The sequence below is a fragment of the Ambystoma mexicanum genome, chromosome 1p (genome assembly GCF_040938575.1).
Source record: "Ambystoma mexicanum isolate Mex_15411 chromosome 1p, UKY_AmexF1_1, whole genome shotgun sequence".
Lineage (NCBI taxonomy): Eukaryota > Metazoa > Chordata > Amphibia > Caudata > Ambystomatidae > Ambystoma > Ambystoma mexicanum.
Window position 1 is genome coordinate 736,254,778 of NC_090921.1, and position 6,000 is coordinate 736,260,777.

Below are 6,000 nucleotides of genomic sequence, written 5' to 3' on the forward strand. Positions count from 1 at the left end.
GGCATCATAATGCCCCAGTACTTGCTCCACCAGGATGCAGGATTTTCATTGTCAGTGAAGCTGGCAGCCCTCTGCCTCTCTGCTGGGGGGTTGCCACTGGTGCCAGATGGTGTTGTGTCGGACATGGCAAACCCTGAGGTGTTGTGTGGGTGGGCAACTGGGTCCTGGGGCTTGGCTGTGGAGCGATGGAATACCAGTCGGGAATCTTCTGTTCCAGCAGGGGTGGTCACAGCAACTGGACCCCTGCAGATGGCTGACATGCAGGCACCAAACAGCAGGGCATGTGGCCAGCAGGCAGGCAGGTAGCAGCAGATGGCAGGTGGGAGTGTGCTCAGGGCTCTGCGGGGCAGGAAAATGGCCTTCTGGGCAGGAGCGTGGTCTTCCGTGTGTTGTCGCTTGGCCAGCTGGATACGGAGTGATTTGGCACGTGAAAAAACTGCACGTCTGCGTGTAATTCGAGGAAAGGCCCTTAGCGCGTAAGCGCATCCGTGACGTAACGCGCGCGGGCATTTCCCTCCACATGGGTGCATGTTGATTGTACACATGCAAAAACTGCACCTCCGGGTGTCACTGCATGTAATTGGAGGAAAGGCCCTTAGCGCGTACGCGCGTAAGTGACGTCGCACGTGTGAGCTGGGTTAAAAGGTACGCGTAGGATGCCATTTTCTTGTACGTGCTTTTTGTGGAGAGGGAGCGGGTGATTCTTGTACTTCTTGTCGGTTCACACGCGATTACTTCACAACGGTTCCAGTTCATACTCCTTGTATACTCAGACAGCGTTCAATTCTTCTTTTGGCGGGGGTGTTGCCAACACGCACACACGCGTCTTTTTCACGTTCTTTTTCCAGGCAGACGGTGAGTCGCGCACATATTTTTCAACTGTGGTTGCCCGTGTGTCGTGTTCCCATTCAGAGGCCATTGTAGCCTGCGTGTAGCACACGTATGCTCATTTTTGTGTTTCTGGGTGCCACAGTGTAGTGCGGGTTCTTTATTCCACGCACGTGGGCTACCAGGGGTCGTATGCATGTTAAATTTTGTTTTTGGGGTGCCTGAGCGTTGCGTGACCCGTCATCTTACCCCAGGGGTCACAGACAGCCTTGCTAGAGCACTAGGGTACGTATTCCATCTAGTGCCCTGCCCCTTTCACCCCAATTGCCCAGGACAATTGTTTACTGCACCTCCCATTCACACAAGAACATCAGTGCCATGGTTGGGAGGCGACCAAGTGGTAAGGGAGGCAAAGGTGGTCGACCTACAAGAGGTGTCAGCGGTAGGGGACGTGGCCAGGATGTGCAGGGTGGCCCAAGAGGCCAGTGTGTGGATGACCAATCGGGGACACCTATGCCCCCCCAATGGGTCGGGGAGATGCAGCTGACACCATCCCAGCTCAGGCCTTCTTAACCCGGCCCATATTGTCGACCGAACCGGCACAGGATGACTCCCAGGCCGACTTCCGTGTCACCAAGTCAAAGCCACGTGTGGCTGTGAAAGTTGCTGTCACCAGGCCACGTGGATCTGGGGCAGCAATGTCATCTGCTGCCTCAAGTAGTCAGGGTGAGGAGGCTGCAGGGGCAGCTGCAGCTCAATCCACCCCAGCACTGAGTCACCCAGCCGGGACAGTGTTGGTCCAAGTCCATCACACCGAGGTTGGTCCTGCAAACATCACCCAGCAGCCAATGCATGCAGTGAGACCTTTGATCATCATGCCTTTGGCTACTTCCAGTGCCCAGTCCACCTGCGCTTCAGCCCCTACCAACCAGAGCGGCGTAAGCCACTCAGGGTCCACACCACCTCTCATGAGGAACAAGGGTGCTCTTGCGGTACAGGCTGGGACCCCAGACACGGCTCCCCCCTCCGGCACGTCAAGGAAGTGTAGTTTCAATGGTGTGGAACTAGACGCATTTGTGGGCTATGTGTCGGCCCATGGCCGCGAAATGCTGGTGACTGCAGGGTGCAAGACTACGACTGCTCAACGTAGGGCCCACTGGCAGTGTATCGTGGACCAAATTAGTTCCCTTGGATTTGTGAGGCGCACAGCTGATGATTGCCTAAGCGGTGGAATGACCTCAAACGCAGAGTAAAGAACAAGCTGGCTTCCAATCATGCCTCCACTCTGGTGACTGGCAGTGGGTCTCCACCAGAGGAGGAAGTGCTCACAGAACATGAGTCTATCGCTGGAGGCTTCATCACAGAGGATCAGATCCAAGGCGTGGGAGACCTACCAGTTCTTGAAGCAATGTCTGGTGAGTGGCCATGCATGTGTGTGCAAACCATGTGTATGTTGCTTGGGTGATGTGTTCTGATTGAGTGCCAGGTGAGGCTGTGTAGTCATGACTGCTATGGGTCACCAATGTGGTGCCTCCAAAACATCCCCTGGCCTTGGCTTTGAGTTTTACAGTATCCCTTCTGACCGCAGTTAACAATTTCCACCTTATTATTGCACTTGCCCTTCAAATGCCATCATGCCACAACATTGCTCATACTGTTTTCCTGTTCATTCTGACTGATTGATGGAATCCTTTGCATGTTTAACACACATTTTTGTGCCGTTGTACCCCAAATTTAACATACTTCAGACATAAATTACACCCCACAATGGCCCACATTTCTTTACTTATTATGGGAATGATTTCATCAATCAGGCTGATTGAGTATTGTGCACCTACACATGCCCTGCACACAATCACTTCGGGCCCTGTTTGAATGTTCAACATGACAATTGCCTTCTGTCATGTCCAAGTGACCAACCATTGATGTATCCATGTGCCTCCCATCACTGCATTAGTGAACACTGGCTTTGTTGCAGCATGAAGCACATGTGTTGCTTTTCCATCTTGGAGTCCTCAGGTGCTGAATCTGAGATTAAGACATATGTCCCGTTGCAGGTGAGGGTTTCTGGCAGGGATGCTGTTCTGTCCAACCCACCTGCACTGGGGTTAGACCCCTCTATGGGGCAATCAGTGTTGGAAAGTCCGCCTGTGGCAGTTACGGATACGGGGTCACACTCCACAATATTTGCTCCTGTTCCTGGGCCAGCAGATCAAAGGAGGAATGCAGTCTTGCAGCCTCAGGCATTACCAGCACAGCAAGTTGCACATCACCTTGCCCCAAACAGGTGTGGTGCCCGCCAACGCGGTGGCCGTGCGCCACCAGGCAATACTGTGTGGGAGAACTCGATGTACACTATTGCAGCACAACAGGGGGCATTGTGTGAGATGATGACTCAGGCCGTGGATAGGGTGGCCACTTCCATTCTCCCCCATGAAAGGCAGGTGGAGCTCCAGCAGCAGGCAACAGTCCATGTGCCGCTCACAAAGGGAGGACATGTTGGCATCCAACATGGACCGACGGGCTGGCCTGAAGACTCTGCGCACAGCCATATCTGCAGAGTCACAGGCCCACAGGGATGCCCTGAGGTTAGAACATAGGTCCCTCAGAGATACTCTAGGTGCACTTGAGGTGTCCCAGAGTACAAGGTCAGAACAGCAGCTGGAGCAGCTAACACGCACACTCTCAGCTGAGCTCCAGGCAACCCGTGAGGAGATCCGGGCAACACGCGAGGCCTTGCAGGCAGAAATGTGTGCTACCCTTGAGGTGCTTCATGGGGATCTCTGTACCATCATCCTGCAGAACCAAACCTTTCAAACATGCATGCTTGCTGCCATGGAGGAGCATGCCAGGGCTTTGCGTGGTCTGCCTCCTATATCACACGCACCTTCTGATGTACCACCAGAGGGTGATGACAGCGACGGCAGTTCTCCCACTGTAGGGTAGCCGTGCAGGCCAGGAGCCCATGGAGGTTTTTTTTTGTTTTTTTCCTCAACATCCACACATGTGGGTGTTGGGGTGCACCCTGTACCTCCTCCCTCCTGGGTGCCCCGGCTCCCCCCCCCCCCCCGGCCACACATGTTTTTTTTTTTTGTTGGTTTTTTCATATTTTATTTCGAATTGCAAAATTCTATTGGTATTTCATTAATTTGTTCTCTTTATTTAATCTTCTTTTTTTATTTATTATTTTCATGTTATTTTAAATTTGTTATTTTAATTTTCATACATTTATTTTTAATTTGAATTATGATTTTTTCTTTATTATTTGATTTATTTTGTTTACTTTACATTTACTTTTTCTTTTTCTTTATTTAATTTGCATTTACTTTTTTGTTCATAACCATTTCCTTTAGGATTGTGAATTCATGTTACAGTGTGTTGCTTTGTGTGTCTCCCGTAGGCATCCACTGTGTATTCCAGCTGGGCACATGCAGGCTTGTCCTGTCTTTGGGTTAAAAACTTGGGTTCCTGACACACACACCCCTCCTGCTTCCTCTTTCCATGGGCTCGCAAAGGGTGTGACAGTAACTTACACTGAGGCATTGGGCTCCCATAGGTTGTGTGGGCAGTCTGTAGTCCAAACTGTGTATACATCCCTAGTGGGGATTTTTGTTCATTTCTCCACTGCATGGTGGATTTGTATATGGTTTTAGATACAGGAGTTTTTGCATATATACATGTAGCTTCATGTCTTAATGAGCCCGTCTCCATTGCAGATGCAGTTCATGTTGTATGCCGTACACTGCCACATTTGCCTACCAGCAACACACTGCAGTTGGCATGGGTCGATGTACTGCCTTTGTCAGGTTGTGACACTTGCACTACTTTCATTTTTTACTGTCATATGTTGCCACTATTGGATCCTGTACTGATGTTTTATCTTGCTGGTAAGTATTTGTTCATGTGTGCTGTTTTCTTTTCATTGGTGAGAGGCAATTGTCTGTGGCCTGTTTCCATTTGGGACGGTGCACTTCGTGACAATTGTGTCATGTGATGTCCATTCGTTTGGTTGCTTTTACATCGCATGCCCTGCCATGGTGTGTTGGGTAGCTGAGATGGGGTTAGGGCGGGGTTGGGTGACATGCCACTATTTGGTTGTAGTGTTTTGCAAGGGGGTAGTCCTTCATGCTGCATGAATGTGTGCCTTTTACTGACACAGCATTGGGTGTGTTTAAGTAGCTAGGGATGCACACAATGTAGCACTTCCAAGTAAACAATCTCAGGGTGGTATGGTTGTGACAGTTGACTGTCCCTTTTGTCATCATCATAAATTGTCAGCTGGTATGTACCAGGCCTGTGTGCACTCCGCAGGGGTGGTATTTTAGGTGAAGAAATTAGCCACAAGCTGGGTACTGGCTGCCTCACCACGTGCCCTTTCACCTCCCATGCGCAGCGGCCATGCATGTGGTTGTGCGTGTGGGGGCACCACCATGTCCACTGGCACGCCCCGCCGGGTTGCAACGTTGTGCAGGACTCATGCTGCCACTATGATCCTGCACACTACTGGGGGTGCATATAGCAGCTGCCCACCAGAGCGGTCAAGGGAGCTAAAGCATGACTTGAGCACTCCGAATGTGCGCTCCACTATGCCCCGGGTTGCAATATGGGCTGTGTTGTATCTTACCTCGGGTGGTGTGGTGGGGTCCGTATTGGCGTCATCATGTAGGTGCTCAGATGGTAGGCACTGTCCCCTGGGCAGGTGATAATGGTTGTCATTGGTGGGGTTTTCCCATTTCTCAGTGTTTGACATGCATGCATGTGCAGAGGCATTTATACTCACCAATTAGCCATGTGTCGCCATGCCTCCCAGCTTCCAGGTCCCAGTTTAGGGGTGACATTCAGAATATGAAACTATCCTGGCTGGATCCCGGATAGTTGGCATATACTGAGGTGATGATTCCCTTGGCATCACATACAACCTGCACGTTGATGGAATGCCAGTGGACTGAGGGGCGTGCAGTCATGATCGCCAACACCTGGTGTAGGCAGCGTGACTGCGTGGCCTGTGAGACACCTCCAACTATATCACTTGTCCACTAAAATGACCCAGTTGGCAAGAAGCGCAGTACATTGAGCACCTTTTCCAAGGGGCTCAGTGCTTGGGAGCACAGGGTGGGTGATGTGAGGTCATCCTCCCACTCCCTGACCAGTTCTAGGATTATTAGTGGTGGA